The sequence below is a fragment of the Papio anubis genome, chromosome 13 (assembly GCF_008728515.1).
Source record: "Papio anubis isolate 15944 chromosome 13, Panubis1.0, whole genome shotgun sequence".
In the NCBI taxonomy this organism is placed as follows: Eukaryota; Metazoa; Chordata; class Mammalia; order Primates; family Cercopithecidae; genus Papio; species Papio anubis.
The window spans coordinates 97,026,475-97,042,094 of record NC_044988.1 but is presented as its reverse complement, the minus strand read 5'-3'; positions in this window follow the sequence as shown (position 1 = coordinate 97,042,094).

Genomic DNA, 15,620 nt, shown 5'->3' with positions numbered 1-15,620 from the left:
ACTAGACTTACCTTCCGGGCAGCATAGCATCCGATGGCGCAAATATTCCAGTATTCTGTCCTCACTACGTGTAAGCCCGTTATTCTGTCGCTGGAGCCCACAATGACAAGTACAAGGCAGAATCTCATCCTGCCCATGAGCTCAGAGTTTAGAAGTTTCAAGCCCCAAATCTGATCTGAATATACTGTAGGACCGTCTGGTCTCAGTATCTCCTTCCTGGAGTCCATATTTACTAAAAGCCAGTCCCAAGTCAGTTTTCTTTCGACTTTCTTTGATAATGGGAGATACTACTTTTTCTTTTTTTTTTTTCTTTTTTTTCTTTTTTTTCTTTTTGAGATCAAGTCTCTTTTCTCCTTGAGCTGGGTACAGTGGCATGATCTTGGCTCCTGCAACCTGCGCCTCCCAGGTTCAAGCGATTCTCCTGCCTCAGCCTCCGGTAGCTGGGATTACAGAGCACGCCACCACACATGCAGTAATTTTTGTATTTTTAGTATTGGGGAGGCGGGGTTTCACTATGTGTAGGCTGGTGGATGCACAAGCACAGAGCTATGGGCAGGGCTTACTTTATTCAAAGTAACACAAATTGAGCCAATTAAAATTTTTAAAAAGAGGCTAGTAGTAGTATTAAAAACCAGTAGATATTCATTAAATATTTGGAATACATTTTGAGCTAGGTTTTTAATCTTCCACATTATTAGATGTGTAATAATATTTTACAGATGAGGAGTTGAGATTCAGAGTGGATTAAGTACTTCATTTAGTAGGCATTAGGAAAGATCCAATTCTGGAATCTAGATTCTGAGCCATTTTATTTTATGCAGGAAAAAAAAAAACTGCTCTTTGAGGACTAAGGAGGATTTTCCCAAAGTCTGAAGCTGAACCAGGACTCAAGAGGTCACATGTCCTGCTTGATCCACCCAGCCCAAGACAAGCAAGTCGACCATCTTCTCACCCACCACCCCAAACTACCCCCAACAGGGCCCTTCTGATGAGTTCAGAAGAGATAAAAGGTGTTATTATGTCGACTCTCTATGCTCTAAGGCCTTGCCCTTTGCCTAAGGAAACATATTCCCCTAGGCACATTTGGAGAGAGATTGTGTAAATGTGGGGGACCTAGGATGCACTGGTATGCACCACATGCCTTCCCTCCTTCACCAGCTGGCACGTATCAGCAGAGACTCACAGTGTCTGCATCTGCCATGAAAATATAAATTGAAGCTGGAAAATTCCTTGCTAAGGGTAGGGCCAGGCTCCTCTTGTCACTCATCAGTTGGTGGGTCAGAAGCGTTTACTGAAGTGCGGCCAAGGTACAGGCCATGGTGTAGGTAAGAAGGAGACAACTGCACCTCAGGAAGCTGGTATTCTATGAGGTAGACAGGAAGCAAGGTGTTACAGCATTGGAGTATGCTATTCTGACAAGTGCTGAAGCAGATGGAAAGGGACTGTGAGTGGTGTAGGGCACCTTGCCCGATGGACTAGCTGGGAAGTGATGGTAAAATCAGAGCTAGCTTCTTGAGATGAGGCATTTAGTAGAGGGCCTGGGAGTGTAGAGCAGATATCTGGTAGATGCAAAGGAACCACTGGCAGAAAAGGAGTTTGGCTCTTCCAGGAGGGAACAGAGAGGGGCATGCATTGACTAGAGGAGGAGAAAGCCTGAGGGTAGGGTGGGAGGAAAGAGCCCAGGGGATAGGCCTGGATGCAGGAATCCAGGACTTCTTGAAGTAGCCTGGGATCCGTGTGCAAGGATCTTCTCAGGTCCACAGCCAATAAAATATAGTAGCTTCTCTTATTTCTGTAGAAGGAAGGACAAAAAAAAAAGCCTTTCCTGCAGATGTGTACACAGAGATGTTCACTGGGGATGACAAAAATCAGAGCGGATTGTTTTTTAAAAGTAGCATGAGATTGAAGATGGGGCTGACAGACTGTGGAATTCCGCAGGAATTCAGGTTAGGAAGCTGATTTAGCCTGGGGCCTGGTTGGAGACCTCTTGACATCTTGAGCCTTAGTTCCCCCATCTGAAGCGGGGACAAATAAAACTTCCAGGCCTGCTGTCTCGGGTGACTCCCAGCCAGCAAAATGATCCCATGAAAGGGTGGAAATCACGAGCAGGCGCGGTGGCTCCGCGCCTGTAATCCCAACACTTTGGGAGGCTAGAAGTGGGCAGATCCAACGAGAGAATCAGGAGATGTCCAGAGACCATCCTGTCTAACACAGTGGAAACCCGTCTCTAAAACTTCACAAAAATTAGCGGGTGTGAGTGGTGCGGAGCTATAGTCCCAGCTGCTAGGAGGCTGAGACGGGAAGAATGGTGAACCGGGGCCGGAACTTGCAGTGGCGAGGATGGCATCCTGCACTCCAACCTGGGCCTGAAGCCCGAGACTCTGTCTCAAAAAAAAAGAAAAAAGAAGAAAGAAGAAAGAAAATTAAAAATACTCCTCCTTTATCACACAATACTTCTCTCTTTGCTCTATATTCTTTATTTGCATTTACTGGGAGTTTGATACATGCCAGGCACTGTGCAAAAGCTCTCATGAATTTTCACTGGATTCACCACTACTGCCCTATGAGGTTTGTGCTATTATTATCTCCCACGTTCTGGGGCGCAGAGATGGAAGTCCTTGTCAAGGTCACACGGCTCTGTCAGCTGACCAGGACTCGCGCTCTGACTTCCCTGGCCAGGGGAGGAGCGTCCAGCGCGGAGCCTAAGGTAAGGGTTTGGCTGTGTGGACAGCCTGCTGAGAGCACCGCGGAAGAGAATCAGCACCTCGGGAGTTTGACCCAGAGTGGTCCGCCCTCAGCGGGGTCTGGCCCAGCGCCAGGGCCAGCCGGGGCAGCAGCCGCAGGATGCACAGGGATGCAGCCTATGGCACCAGCCAGCGGGCGCAGGTGCGCCCGCAGCTGAGGGCATGCGCGGCCCTGCAGCCTCTGCAGAGCCTGGAAGTGCGGCCTGGCGCTGGGCAGAGTCCTGTGATTTACGCACAGGTCACGTGGGATGACGTGGGAGTGCCCAGGTGGCCGGACTGCAAGGAGAGCGGGAAGTGGAGGGAGAGGCCAAGGATTGTGACAGATGGAGAGTGGAGCGCCTGGAGGGACTGAGAAGGGAGACAGAAACAGCAATGAGCCAACCAGCGGGGAGAGGCCACCTCCACCGACCTACTGAGTCCTTCACGCGGTATCACAGGCTTCTGGGCCTCTCTACACACCTGAGCCTGCTGTAGAGCCTTGGGCTGGGGTCTGGGAGCTTGAGCCTCTGGCCACCCTCCCTCCCTTCTGCTTTTAAGCTGTACCATCAGTTGCAGTGTTCTGTGTCTACCCACATCCTCTCTCCTCTTGGCCTCTGGGGCCAGTTTTGATTTTAGGAGCAGTTTCTAAGAATTCAATAAGATAATATTTATAAGGTACTTTATCCAGGACTGGAACCTGTAAGGCTCAAAATGAATGTTGAAGCTATTAATATCCTTCTTAAAAATGACACATCATTAGGCTGAATTAAAACCAACAAGCAAATAGATAGGTATGGGTTATGGAGAGTTCAGTCTAAGCCCTATTTATCGCTGCTAGATTCACGGGCAAGAATGGAAAAGTAATTGTTTCTGTCGCTGTCAGCCTCCACCCCCACTACCATGCATACACTCTGCTAAAAGAGTGGCTGGGCCTGGACTACTGTTTGAGACATCCTTGTCTCGAAAGTGAATCCAATAGTTTTGAGCTCTGGCACTCACACTGCAGCATCAAAAGCGTCCCTTTGTTTCTCTAAAAAGCCCAGGTGAGGGCCTCAACTCAAGGACCGCAGAGGCCAGGGTAATGTAATAGCACAGATGTAGCCAGCTGCAGAGCACATGATCGCTCCAGAGGAATAGTGCTTGCTCAGCTCCAGCCGTCAGTGATTTTCCTGCAGCAACTTTCGAGGTTCTAGAATGTAGAAATTATGCACATCTCCTAAATGCTTAGGTAAGCAAATGGGATTTTTTTTTTGAGTTTGTCTCACTCTGTCGCCCAGGCTGGAGGGCAGTAGCATGATTCTGCTTCACTGCAAGCTCCAGCCTCCCGGTTCAACTGATTCTCCTGCCTCAGCCTCTTAATGAGTAAAGAACAGATTACAGGTGTGTGCCACTCCCTAATTTTTGTATTTTCAGTAGAGTCAGTTTCACCACGCTGTCTAGGGCTGGCCTCAAACTCCTGACCTCAAGTGATCCCTCTCAGCTTCCCAATGCTGGGATTTCCAGGTATGAGCCACTGCACCAGGCCAACAATGGATTTTTTTTTTTTTTAAACTCTGTAACTCAGCCCCAGGGAAATCCCAGGACATATGTCATGCCTCTGCATTTAAAAGATGTTAACAACACACCGCCCAAACAAAACACATATGAGGACCACATTTATCCCTACACTACCTGTGGGTAATAAAAAAATCCCCCAAGGAACTGAATATTTCCAGGCCGGGCGCAGTGGCTCTCACGCTTCTGTAATCCCAGCACTTTGGGAGGCTGAGGCGGGCTGATCACGGGTCAGAGATCGAGACCATCCTGGCTACACACGGTGAAACCCCGGGCTCTCTGCTAAAAAATACAAAAAACTAGCCAGGAGGGTGGCGGTAATGGAAGTCCCAGCTACTCAGGGAGGCTGAGGCAGGAGAATGGCGCGGAACCCAGGAGGCAGAGCCATGGAGCCAGATGGCGCCCACGCACTCCAGCCTGGGCAATAGGAGCGTGACTCCGTCTCTCAAAAAAAAAAGGAATCTGGAATACTCTCCCAAGCAGGTCCGAGACCTCCTACAGAAGAAGGAGCCCAGAGAGGGTAACTCTGATGCCCCACACTATATAAAGTCCCCTGGTGAGCAGGGCTTTGGACCATGGGTGGGGATGCAAAATGCCTGGGCACCAAGCACTAGGATCAGCCTCCCGGGGCCTACAGAGGGACCTTCCGGCTTGAAGCCAGGCTCTGGGCAGCTGTGATATAGCTTTGCAGGGCCAGCCCTTTTCTCTTGACTGAAACTCTGTGGCTGAGGCTTCTCTGAGAGCGCTGGATGGGCAGCCCACCTTTTACCTGACTGTGGTTTCGAGTCCCAAAGTACAAGCCCAGTAACGTGAGTATATTTCACCGGTGCTTTTATTATTACTAGTTCCAGGACCTTGTTTCAGTAAGCTTTAAAATGGTTTTATCCACTCAAAAGAGTGAAATATGAATTTTTACGCCTTGCATCAGAGAAAAATCTTGTACCCTTTTTTAAATGATTAGTTCATTATCAAGTTTTGGGCATGGTGGCTCATGCCCTATAATCCCAGCAGCACTTTGGGAGGCTGGGAGGCATGAGTTGCTTGAGCCCGGGAGTTCAGACCAGCCTGGGCAACATGTTGAAATCCTGCCTTCACCATGGGGTGGCTGCACCATTGGGCATGGTGGTGCATGCATGCAATCCCAGCTAACTAGGGCTAAGGTGAGGATCGGCTGGAGCCCCGAGGCTCTAGGCTCCAATGAGGAAAGTTGCACCCTGGGTGGTACTCCAGCCTGGGAGATAGAATGAGATTCCTTGTTCAAAAATAAATAAATAAATAATTACAAATCCTAAAAGCAAAAGAGTTTTCTATTCCAACTGGGGAAACTGTTTTGTCTATATATGTTTTATTTTTAGCCATTTTGGCATTTCCAACTGGAGCCTGAGGCCGAAAGAAGAGAGAGGGTTCAAGTCCACCTTTTATTTATTTATTTATTTATCTTTTGATGGAGTCTTGCTCTGCAGTCCAGGCTGGAGAGCAGTGGCTAATCTCAGCTCACTGCAACCTCTGCCTCCTAGGGACTCAAGTACTCCATGCCCCCAGCTACCTGAGTAGCTGGGATTATAAGTGCCATGACGCTTCTGGCTAATTTTTGTATTTTTAGTAGAGATGGGGCTTCACTGTGTTGGCCAGGCTGGTCTCAACTCCTGACCTCAAGTGATCCAACGCACTTCGCCTCCCAAAGTGCTGTAATTACAGGCGGAGCCACCAGCATCTGGCCCAACCAATTTCTTTTTTTTTTTTTTTTTTTTCTGAGACGGAGTCTCAAGGCTTGTCGCCCAGGTTAAGTGCATGGCGATCTCGGGCTCACTGCAGCCCACTTCCCGGTTCACGCATTCTCCTGCTCCTGCCTCCTGAGTATAGCTGGGACTACAGGCTCTTACCATCAAGGCCTTCCTTCCTGCTAATTTTGTATTTTTAGTAGAGACGGGACGCCTCACTGTGGTCTCATCTCACCTTTGTGATCCACTGCCTTCCCAGCTGGGATGGCAGGCTGAGCTACCGCTACCTCGCCCCAAATCCAATTTTTTTAAAAACAGCATGGGGATAGGCCAGGGTGAGGTGGTTTCACGCCAATCCCAGCACTTTGGGAGGCTGGAGGGTGGATCACCAGATCAGGAGTCTGAGACTACTTGATCTGGCTGCAGGAAACCCCATCTCTACTAAAATACAAAATTACCTGGGTGGTGGTACATGCCTGTAGTCCCAGTTGCTTGGAAGGCTGAGGCAGGAGACTGCTTGAACCCCAGCGGCAGACGCTTGCAGTGAGCCGAGATTGTGCCACCCACTCCAGCCTGGGCCAGAGTGAGACTCCACCCAAAATAATATCTGGCCATTTAAGTGGACATATGCCTGTAATCCCAGCTACTTGGAGACTGAGCTGGGGAAGAATCACTTGAACTCCATGGCAGAGGCTGCATGAGCTGAGATTGTGCCACTGCACTCCAGCCTGGGCACAAAGCAAGACTCCAGTCTGTAATATATATATTATTATTTATCAATTAAAAATAATAAATAAATAAATAAAACATTTTTAAAAAAGAATAGACCCATGCTTCCTAAACTATGCATAGAGGCACCCTTGTGTACTACACTACATTTACAGGAGCATGATAGAATATTTTAAATTTTTACTTTATCTTATTTTTTTTGAGACAGGATCTCACTCTGTCACCCAGGCTTGAGTGCAATGGCATGATCATAGCTGACTGCAACCTCAAACTCCTGGGGTCAAGCGATCCTCTTACCTCAGCCTCCTGGGTAACTGGGACTACAGGTGCATGCCATCACACCCAGTTAATTTTTTTTTTTTTTTTGAGATGGAGTCTCACTGTCACACAGGCTAGAGTGCAATGGCACGATCTCGGCTCACTGCAACCTCCACCTCCTGTGTTCAAGCGATTCTCCTGCCTCAGCCTCCTGAGTAGCTGGAATTACAGGTGCACACCACCATGCCCAGCTAATTTTTATATTTTTAGTAGAGACGGGGTTTCACCATGTTGGTCAGGCTGGTTTCGAACTCCTGACCTTGTGATCTGCCCGCCTTGGCCTCCCAAAGTGCTAGGATTACAGGCATGAGCCACCACGCCCGGCCATTTTTTTGTATTTTTTATACAGACAGGGTCTCGCTATGTTGCCCAGGCTGGTCTTGGACTCTTGGCCTTAAGCAATCCTCCAGCCTTAGCCTCCCAAAGTGCTGAGCTTATGGGTATGAGCCATTGTGCCCAGCATATATATATATATGTGTATATATGTGTGTGTGTGTGTGTGTGTGTGTGTGTGTGATATATATATTTGGGGTTTTTTTTTTTTTTTTTTGAGATGGAGTTTTTCTCTTTCGCCCAGGCTGGAGTGAAGTGGTATGATCTCGGCTCACTGCAACCTCTGCCCCCGAGGTTCAAGCAATTCTCCTGCCTCAGCCTCTTACATAGCTGAGATTACAGGTACGTGCCACCGCACCTGGCTAATTTTTGTATTTTAACTAGAGACTGGGTTTCACCATGTTGGCCAGGCTGGTCTCAAACTCTTGACCTCAGGTGATCCACCTGCTTCGGCCTCCCAAAGTGCTAGGATTATAAGCGTGAGCCACCATGCCCAGCCCAGCCAAATATTCCAAACTTTGGAGGGAAACATAATTATACTCATCTTTGGGTGAACAGTGTGAAAACAAATAGCTGGAACAGTACACAATTTCAGCCTTAAGCTCTACAACCTTGCCTTCTGTGGTACTATATCTTTACAATACTGGGATTTCAGCAATCGATGTGATAATGTTACTGGAAAAGGAGTCTCAACTCGGACCCTAAGAGAGGGTTCTTGCATCTCACCAAGGAAGGAATCCAAGACATGTTGCAGAGTGCAATGACAAGAGAGAGTTTATTAAAAGCTACTCTGGGCTGGGCGTGGTGGCTCACACCTGTAATCCCAGCACTTAGGGAGACCAAGGTGGGCGGATCACTTAACGTCCGGAGTTTGAGACCAGCCTGGCCAACGTGGTGAAACCCTGTCTCTAATAAAAATACAAAAATTAGCTGGGCATGATGGCACATGCCTGTAATCCCAGGTACTCGAGAGGCTGAGGCAAGAGAATCACTCGAACCCAGGAGATAGAGGTTGCAGTGAGTCAAGATAGCGCCATTGTACTCCAGCCTGGGCAGCAAGAGCGAGACTCCATCTCAAAAAAAAAAAAAAAAAAAAGAAAAGAAAAAAGAAAGCTACTCTGTTACAGTCAGGAGGGTGTCCCCAGAAAGTAGGAGGAAGAATGCCCTGTCTTTGTTTAAGTTATTTCTCATAAGGGATCTTGTCTGTGTAAAAGCTAAGCCAAGTCTGTGTCTACGTGCGGGTGAGCAGACAGCATGACAAAATTTATTACTCTATTGATTTAAACTATCTTTAACATTTTAGCGTGTGAGTACATCAAAGCATAACTATAATTATCTTGAAAGCATATATTGTTATGAGTATTGGTACATCTAAACTATAAACATCCCATGACTATGGGTCATGACCAGCAAGAAATGTGCTTTGTTAGTTTCAGGATGGAGCTGAATTTAAAATGGTGTCACTCTGGCTCTCCTAGGCTCTCGTTTCCCTAACAATGAGAAGCAAATAACTCAACTGGCTCAGACCTGTAATCCCAGCACTTTGAGAGGCCGAGGTATGAGAATCACTTGAGCTCAGGAGTTCGAGACCAGCCTGGGCAAAATGGCGAAACCTCATCTTTACAAAAAATACAAAAATTAGCCAGGTGTGGTGGCACATGCCTGTAGTCCCAGCTAGTTGGGAGTCTGCTAAGGTGGGATGATAGCGTGAGCCAGGGAGGTTGAGGCTGCAGTGAGCTGAGACCGCATCACTATACTCCAGCCTAAGCAACAGAGTGAGACTCTGTCTCAAAAAAAGAGGAAAAAAAGGAAGAAGAAGAAAACAAGAAAATAACAAACTACTCATGAAGATCAATGTGGAACACAAAATGAGAGTGTTGGCCAGGTATGGTGGCTCACATTTGTAATCCCAGCACTTTGTGAGGCCACGGTAGGAGGATCGCTTGAGCCCAGGAGTTTGAGACCAGACTGGGCAACATGGCAAAATCCTGTCTCTGGTAAAAATACAAAAATACAAAAACTAGCTATTCACTGACCACTTGGGTGTAAAGAAAAATAATAATAATTAAAGAAATAATAATAATAGGCCAGGCTCGGTCAGGAGTTCAAGACCAGCCTGGCCAACGTGGTGAAACCCCGTCTCTACTAAAAATACAAAATTAGCCGGGTGTGGTGACGTGCACCTGTAGTCCCAGCTACTCAGGAGGCTGAGGCAGGAGAATCACTTGAACCCGGGAGAGGCGGAGGTTACAGTGAGCCGAGATCGTGCCACTGCACTGTAGACTGGGTGACAGAGCAAGGCTCTATCTTGAAAAACTAATAATAATAATAAATAATAATAATAAAAGCTAGCTGAGTGTGGTGGTGTGTGCCTGTGGTCCCAGCTACCGGTAAGGCTGAGGTGGGAGAATCACTTGAGCTGGGAGTTTCAGGCTGCAATCAGCCATGATCTTGCCACTGCACTCCAGCCTGAGTGACAGAGCAAGACCCTGTCTCAAAAAGGAAGGAAGGAAGGAAAGGAGGGAGGGAGGTAGGGAAAGAAAAAGAAAGAGAGAAGGAAGGAAGGAAGGGAGGGAGAGAGGGAGGGAGGGAAGAAAGGGAAAGAAAGAATTGGTATCTGATGTGATTCCAAGATTCCAAGAAAGTACACATATCCCATTAAGTAAGTAATCATGGTGTCTTACTCCATTTTGTGCTGCTAAACAGAATCCCATAGACTGGGTAATTTATAAAGAACAGAAATTTCTCATAGTTCTGGAGGCTGGGAAGTCCAAGATCAAGATACTGGCATCTGGTGAGGGCCTTCTTGCTGCATCGTCCCATGTAGAAGGGCAAAGAGAGGGCGAAGAAAAGGGAGAGAGAGAAAGGGAGAAGGAGAGGGAGAGGAAACAGAAGTTAGATATATTTTTTTCTTTGTAGAGAAAGGATCTTGCTGTGTAGTCCAGGTTGGTCTCAAACTCCTGGCCTCAAGCAATCCTCCCACTTTGGCCTCCCAAAGGGCTGGAATTACAGGCATGAGCCATCATACCCAGCCCTGATTAGCTATTTCTTTTGACCTAGGACTGCTATGAAAAAAATCACTGAGACATAAAAGCTGCTATGTTTGGGTACCTCTGGCATACGCAAAGAAAGTGTGGTGTGGTGGCATTTAGCAATATTTACTGAGCACTTACTGTGTGCCAGTCATCAATCCAGGCACTGGTGACACAGCAAGGAACAAAAGAAAAAAATCCCTATGGACAAGAAGCTGATGTTCTAGAGGGAAAAACAGTAAATATCTCAGCGATGGGTTAGGATGTAAAAAATAAGTAAAAATAAAAACAATAAAAAGTCAATAATAAACTGACTTATTCATTAGTCAGGGCATGGGCTGAGCGTGATGGCTCATGCCTATAATCCCAACACTTCAGGATGCCAAGGTGGGAAGAGTGCTTGAGCCCAGGAGTTAGAGACCAGCCTGGGCAACACGGCAACATGGCAAAACCCTGTCTCAACAAAAAATGTAAAAATTAGCCACGCATGGTGGCACATGCCTGTAGTCCCAGCTACTTGGGAGGCTGAGGTGGGAGGATCACTTAGATCAAGGCTGTAGTGAGCCATGATGGTACCATTGCACTCCAGCGTGGGTGACACAACAAGATTCTGTCTCTCTCTCTCTCTCTCAATATATATATACTCAAATGGGTACATATGTATATACTGAGGAATGAGGAAACAGCCATTTGTCCAGGGTCACACAGCCAATAAATGATAGGGCAGGGATTTCGACCCTGGTGTGTGGGAGATAAGGATGGAAGTGGAATGCAGTACTCTGTGGTATGGACTTCATTTCTCTCTCCATGAGAAACCATGAAAGGCTTTCAAATATAGAAGTGACATTTAGCCCAGGCATGGTGGTTCATACCTGTAATCCCAGCACTTTGGGATGCTTGTGAATAGCTACTGCACTCCAGCCTGGGCAACACAGTGAGACCCTGATCTAAAAAAAAGATTAGATATTTTGCACGAAGCACTCAGCACATAAGAGTTCTCCAGAAGTGGTAGGTGTTATTGCTTTTTTTGTTTTGTTTTGTTTTGTTTTGTTTTGTTTTTGAGATGGAGTCTCAGTCTGTCGCCAGGCTAGAATGCAATGGCACAAACTCGGCTCACTTGGCCCACTCTGCCCGCTGAGGTGGACGGATCACCTGAGGCCAGGAGTTCAAGACCAGCCTGGCCAACATGATGAAACCCTATGTCTACTAAAAATACAGAAAGTAGCTTGGCATGGTGTCAAGTGCCTATAATCCCAACTACTTGGGATGCTGAGACAGGAGAATTACTTGAACTCAGGAGGCAGAGGTTGCAGTGAGCCGAGATTGTGCCACTACACTCCAGCCTGGGTGACAGAGCGAGACTCCATTTAAAAAAAAAAAAAAAAAAAAAGCCTGGCATGGTGGCTCACACCTGTAATCCCAGCACTTTGGGAGGCTGAGGCGGGCAGATCATGAAGTCAGGAGATCGAGTCCATCCTGGCTACCATGGTGAAACCCTGTCTCTACTAAAAAATAAAAAAAAAATTAGCCAGGCGTGGTGGCGGGCGCCTGTAGTCCCAGCTACTTGGGAGGCTGAGGCAGGAGAATGACATGAACCCAGGAGGCGGAGCTTGCAGCGAGCCAAGATTGTGCCACTGCACTCCAGCCCAGGTAACAGAGCGAGACTCCATCTCAAAAAAAAAAAAAAAAGTTCGGGTGCGGTGGCTCATGCCTGTAATCTCAACACATTGGGAGGTCGAGGCAGGCGGATCACAAGGTCAAGAGATCGAGACCATCCTGGCCAATATGGTGAAACCCCATATCTAACTAAAAATACAAACCTTAGTTGGATGTGGTGGCACGTGCCTGTAGTCCCAGCTACTTGGGAGGCTAAGGCAAGAGAATCACTTGAACCTGGGAGGCGGAGGTTTCAGTGAGCCGAGATCACGCCACTACACTCCAGCCTGGTGACAGAGGGAGACTCCATCTCAAAAAAAAAAAAAACAAAAAGTGACATTTATTTATTCATCTGTTTAACATTCAATAAATAGTTATCATATGCCTGTGTTAACAAACAAAAATAAAACACCAGTGTTTGTTCACCTGGCAAGTAGCCACAAGGACTTGGGTTTTGATTAATAGGAGTTTTATTACTTGGTGCAAGTAAGGAGGGCACTGGGAGTATTCTCCAAAGCAGTGTCTCCCTGAAGGAAAGTGACAGGAGGGTTTTAGGGGGTGACAGAGAGAGGAGAGGGTGCGTTATGGCGGGTAGAGGAGGGGTCCCAGTTGCGCAGAGTCAGTGTGTCATCACGCCAGCACATGAGGCTGGCATTAGGGTAATGAAGCTATAGCTCCTCTGGGGTGGAGACTTCAGTATTCTAATGAGGAAAGTTCACTTGAGTTCATCTATAAGTTGCCAGGGTCTGTCAAGCACTGGTTTAAACCAACAAGGTGGCCGAATTCTGCAGGGTTTGGGGAGGAACAGGCGGCAGGGCTAAAGGCTGTAAAGCAGGCTGATTGCTGAAGTTGATTAAATTCCTAGAATCCCTGGGGTCCTCCTGCCTGCTTACACCCACTGTGTGTCAGGCACTCCGCCTGTGCCAAGCACTCCAGGTTGAACTTACAGACATAATCGCGCCCTCGGGGACTTCCAGTAAGGCAGGGCTGAGCACTCTGCCAGGGGTGCAACAGGGGATCTAGGAGGACAGATGGGGACATGCAGCCCAGCCTGGGACCTCAAAAGGACTCTTGGGGAAAGGCAAAGTTGAAACTTAAAGGCTGAGCTGGAATTTGCAGGTTGAGGAGGGGCGTGGGAAGCAGAGAATATTCTGAGCAGAGGCAACAGCATGAGTGAAGGCCCAGTGACCTGTGATCTGGCATGTTCACGTTGGCACAGCCCACTTGGCGGCAGAGTGGAGGCTGGAACAGAGGTGGAGGGACGAGGGTGGGAGGCCCCTGGGAGGCTGGTGCAAGAGTTCAAGCTGGAGACTGTGGAGTCCTACCCTGGGGGCAGGAACAGGAGGGGCTGAACATAATTGAGGTGAATAAGAGTAACACCTCTTGGCCAGAGGCTGAGGCAGGAGAATCGCTTGAACCTGGGAGGTGGAAGTTGCAATGAGCGGAGATCGTGCCACTGCACTCCAGCCTGTGCGACAGATTGTGATTGTGACACTGCACCCCAACCTGGGTGGCAGAGTGAGACCCTGTCTCAAAAAAAAAAAACAAATAAAATTTAAAATAATAATAATGGCCATGTGCGGTGGTCATGCCTGTAATCCCAACACTTTGGGAGGCCGAGGCTGGTGGATCACTTGAGGTCAGGAGTTTGAGACTAGCCCTGCCAACATGGTGAAACCCATCTCCATGAAAGACACAAAAATTGGCAAGGTGTGGTGGTGCGTACCTGTAATCCCAGCTACTCGGGAGGCTGAGGCAGGAGAATCGCTTGAACCGGGGGGTAGAGGTTGCGGCGAGTTGAGATCGTGCCATTGCACTCCAGCCTGGGTGACAGAGCGAGACTCCGTCTCCAAAAAATAAATAAATAAATACCTCAGCCTCCCCAGTAGCTAGGATTACAGGCACGTGCCACCACGCCCAACTAATTTTTGTATTTTTAGTAGAGATGGGGTTTCACCATGTTGGCCAGGCTGGTCTCAAACTCCTAGCCTCAGGTGATCCACCCGCCTCAGCCTCCCAAAGTGCTGGTTTACAGGTGTGAGCCATCACACCCAGCTAATAATTTTTAAATAATTCAGAGACTTGTCTGGGTCACGCAGGAGGTGGCTTGGCCAGATTTCTAGCTGAGGTTCATCTGACCCTACATCCATGCCCTTGCTACTGCTGCTCCCACCTTCCCATCAGGAAGCTGTAGGACTTGGGTTACAGAGGATGAGGAAGTAGAAACCAGAGCTGGCTCTGAGCGCAGACAGATGTACTCCTTCCAAGGGCATGTCCCCTTCCAAGGCCCTGTACCTAATTCTGTATTTGGAGTTTTGTTTTGTTTTGTTTTGTTTGAGATGGACTCTCCCTCTGTCACCCAGACTGGAGTGCAGTGCTGCAATCTCTGCTCACTGCAACCTCCCCCTCCTGGGTTCAAACAATCCTCCTGCCTCGGCCTCCCGAGTAGCCGGGATTACAGGCGCGCCACCACGCCCCGCTGATTTTTGTATTCTTAGTAGAGATAGGTTTTTACCATGTTGCCCAGGCTGGTCTCCAACTCCTGACCTCAAGTGATCCATCCATCTCAGCCTCCCAAAGTGCTGGGATTACAGGCATGAGCCACCACGTCTGGCCTTGTTTTTCTTAAAGAGAGCCTTGGGCTACTGAAAGCTTTTCTAGGTCTTCTTTACAAGACACTGGTGCTGGGGGCGGGTGATGAGGACACTCAGGGTGCCCTGTCATGAACTGGAGAAGGCAAAGTACTCCTAAGTCAGGATCTTACCCTGCCATGATGCTTCCTGGGTCTAATGATGCGCCGCCGGTCTCCCCAGCCACCCACGGAGCCAGGGAGGATCTCGGTTTTCTGGGGCCTGAAGCTTTAACAATTTGGATGGCTCACACCTGTAATACCAAAGCTTTGAAAGGTCAAGGCGAGAGGATCACTGAGCTGCTACGACCTGCCTATATTTTGCTGTGAAAAGCAGAGGTGCCTCCCTGCTAACTCAACATTAAACACAGGTTGTCTGCCCTGCCAGCCTCCTCCCTCCCTCCCTCTCCTTTTGTCTCCCCACCCCCGCTTTTCCCCACTCACCCCTCTCCCTGACAGCAGCGCCTCCCGCCTCCAACCCACAGAATCAGGGCCCAGAACCCTCCCCACAGTCTGAGCAGGATTCCTAGTTTCGGGGGAGCCAGCAGTTTGAGCTCCGAGTCTGGCCCTGCCCTGTTGGTGACCGGGGCAGTCACTTCTCTCTGGACATCAGTTTTCCCATTTCCCATGCACACATAACCTGAGCCCTGGGCTTCTTGTCCTGAAGCACAGCGGGTGTCTCTAGCTCTCCCCTAAGTCAGAAAGAAGGTAGACAAGGGGGCTCATGCTGGGGCCCTGGCTCCCCTCCTCACCATCCACAGCAGCCCTGGCAGTATCTCAGGTGCCTGTCATTGGGTGAGCAGGGGAGGCAGGCTTGGGGTCTCTGGTCTGATTTTCCATAAGCTTGGGACTTACTGCCCAGACCTTTGGAGCATTCCCATGCAGGGTCTCGCGTGGGCCTCCCTCCCCACTTCACAGGGACTCC